The 3,251-nt window shown below is 41.1% G+C and overlaps 1 long non-coding RNA gene across 1 annotated transcript; it reads right to left on the bottom strand.

Annotated features, from left to right (window-relative positions):
• Nucleotides 1-1,462: 1,462 nt before the first annotated feature.
• Nucleotides 1,463-2,850, bottom strand: LOC146195415 (uncharacterized). The gene is made up of 2 exons (XR_014705567.1): nucleotides 2,782-2,850; nucleotides 1,463-1,946 (listed from the first exon to the last, which is right to left on the bottom strand). It is a non-coding gene; the product is annotated as an uncharacterized LOC146195415 (long non-coding RNA).
• Nucleotides 2,851-3,251: the final 401 nt, after the last annotated feature.

The raw sequence follows: 3,251 nt of genomic DNA, 5'->3' as shown, positions 1-3,251 counted from the left end.
CGAAGCTTTTCAAAATCGAGCCAAACTGTCTTGGACAATTATATTGCGAAACGAAAACAATCAAGTATATTTCCCAATTTCAAGGTGAGAAAAATTTTACAAATTTTATTTTTCTTAGCGTCTGTCACCTATACGCCCACAAGACCATGGGGTGTTTCCGGAGAGTTCTGGAGGCCTCATGAATTGCAGAAGAAATTTTCTATTATCTGGAATGATTTTCTGACTCAGTGTAATCTCATATGAGGGCAGTGAAACATATTCCGTATATGACAGCTAGAGTGCAGCTGACTGTCAGTATTTTAGACTACCAGATTGGTTTAGACCGTTAATTCAAGGGCACCTTACCTCTAGTATTGCTTATTTAGAACTTTAGGTGGCCGACGACGGCCCATTTTGCTTCCAGAGTCATTATTATCTGCGCGCAAAAGCACGTACTACTTATTAGGTGCTTTCAAAAGACTATACTTCAGTGTGCACAGTCGCGCTACGAAAGTGCGAAGACATCTAAAGAACGCGCGCAGTGACCTGGAGGCAATGTTAAAGCTGAAAAAAGAAAATGAAAATTAAAAGACACTTTAAAGCAGCTCTTGTTTATTTATTTATTTATTTATCTATTTATTTATTTATTGATACTTTTAGTCCAGGGGCCGTTAAAGGGTGGATATATATTTTGTTTTGGTGTTCTTCACTGACATCACGGCAAAGTTTGCATAATCAATATGCGCACAAGCACGGAGCACAATGCGCCGACCAGGCAATATACAAGCGACGATATTTTGTAGAGCTGTGCAAGAGGCACTGGTTGAGCACTCTTGAGGACCTCTTTCAACGTGCGCCTTTGTGACTTTGGGGTGTGGCTACTTGTGTATTAGAGCTCAACAGACCTGTACTATACGCCTACGAATAGGCAAAAACGGATTTCTTCTTTACTAAAGCCACCTGGATGACGACTAAGAAAGGAATGCTTGCCAATTGCTGAGCTGCACAACTTGCGTGTCTTTCATTACCCTCTCATTCCTCTCCTTCTCGTAACCACCTACACCACGTAAATCAATGTCTTAAAGAATAATAACCAGCCAAGGGACAAGGACGAAGAAAGTCGATGTACACACTGTACAACTGACCCAGATTTCAACCCTCCTTCAAGGCAATGTCGCCATAATGGGCACGCGTTCCGACTGGGGAACAAAGTTTCTTGTGCCTCAGCCTACGTGGTCGAGAGTATATGCCCACATATAAATAATAGCAAAACGTTGACATTGTCTGCAGCACCCTGCGGACCGTTGAGAGCAGAGGCGGCTAACCAAGTCGGCTCCTTCGATTACTGACCCGATTGAACTCTAGTTTGCTGCTGTTGAGAGAAAAACTATGGTAACGATTTTCTTTCACACTCTTTAGAGGCAGGCAACACTGCAAATAGAGCTCACTGTTTGCCCAACCACATTAAATTATCTTTATTTAATACTTTTTCAATTTCCCAACCTATAATCTGATGTAAGAGACCATAAAATTGAGGCCAACCTTGCTGTTATGTTCATCGCAACGTCTTCTATATTGTCTATTTATTTAAGGATATAAAGACGTACAACATAAAATGTACCAGTGAGCAGGCCATGGTGCACATTTCGTATCCACGTTTATTACATTGATCTTGATCGAAAGAGATTCTGACACCACTGACTGTGAGAGAGCTGTGCAAACAATTATTCGTTACAAATTGGTGCCTTCGATATTTTTGGAAAAGTGGTAAAAGTTAGTGTTCGTCCCATTCCGGACAGTTCCATGAGAGAGTCTCGGTAGCTAGCCCAGGCCACCGCCACAAAGTGTGGTAATGCAGGCTGAACCAATGCGCTCTTCAGCAACTTGGGCTCCGGACGCAGCGCGTTCGTGCGGTTGTGCGGCCTGCTTTGCTTCCGACGCCGTTTCTGCAGTGCTAAGCACCACCTCTGAAAATGGTGCGAAAAAGTGGACTTCAGAGAAGTGCTTCACCCGACAGCCAGATTTATGAGCACCAGATCTAAATGGAGCTAGATGCTCGGGTGAAAAATCATTACGATTAGAAGGATAAATAAAACTGTTAAAGTTGAACACGAAGAAAACTTTTATGCTTGATTTTGTATTGTATGCTGATGGCCGGCAAAGAAAACATCGTCGCCGTACTTTTTCAAGTAATCCTTAGATTAGAATGAACATGGTGAACTATAGGTGATTTTGTGCATAGCGGGTAGATTCGGCTTTTTTAGCTACGTATCTAAATCGTTAACCTTTTAATATTTAGTGCCGCAACCTTGGATCAGTTTTCGGCATAACAAGCGAGACAATTTCCTCGTGTTTCAGAGTAGTACCATATTTGTACTCCTGTAAGGATTAGAGGCGACGGTTTTGCGGCCTCAACGTTTTGGGTGAGCGATCTCGCACTCCTGTTTAATCGGGTATTTTTAGCCGTCAAACTCTTTATGGGTACAAATGCGAGTTCTAACTGATGTGCGGTTACTGTACGGCTCGGTTGTCTCAAGGTTTGCAAAGGAGTTAACAATAATTCTTATTGTCCATGAATAACTTCGTACTCTGTCTTCTAGCACGTCCCATTATAGCTGATTACTTTCGCTATTCAATTGGTGTGATCGACTTCGAATGGCTGTTTTTTTTATATACACCAGTCGAAGGCAGCCAAACACACAATAGTAATGATGAATTTAGTAGGAAGTGATATATCCGGAACAAATTTTTCCTTGTCCTTGATATAAAAAATAAAATTAATTGCTTATTGACTAGTCTTACTTGACATCAAAAAGCCAAAAATGGCCAAACCGACAAGAACAACTTTGAAGTTCATATCACGAGGCGAATGTCCCTGTAAACAGAAGGAGGGCAATAAATTTGTCTTGAGATAAAAGGATCAATAGTGCAGAAATACTTTTACTGACTCTACTCAGTGGCTCCTGCGCCTTTCAACACACATCGTATTAGCTGCGAAGTTTTATTTCAATAGGGTAAACAAGATTAAATTAATTTGCGCTTTGCTGCCAATGATGGTCTGTGGGAATAGAAATTTAAGAACTGTATTTACTGCGTGGCGCAAACAGATACAACACACATATAACCAGCTCGTTGTAAGGTATCATCGGTATGGTTAGGCATAGAACATATTATGAATCAACTCCATCACGTTTTAATTCAAGCAATATGCCCTGTGGCATTCATTATACTGAACAAGAACACGGGGAAATTTAAAACCTGCTTCGTTATAT

This window comes from Amblyomma maculatum, chromosome 3, assembly GCF_055883805.1.
Source record: "Amblyomma maculatum isolate TAMU_Amacu chromosome 3, ASM5588380v1, whole genome shotgun sequence".
In the NCBI taxonomy this organism is placed as follows: Eukaryota; Metazoa; Arthropoda; class Arachnida; order Ixodida; family Ixodidae; genus Amblyomma; species Amblyomma maculatum.
Note: the sequence above shows the minus strand (reverse complement) of the source record. Positions and strands in the feature narration are given on the sequence as shown.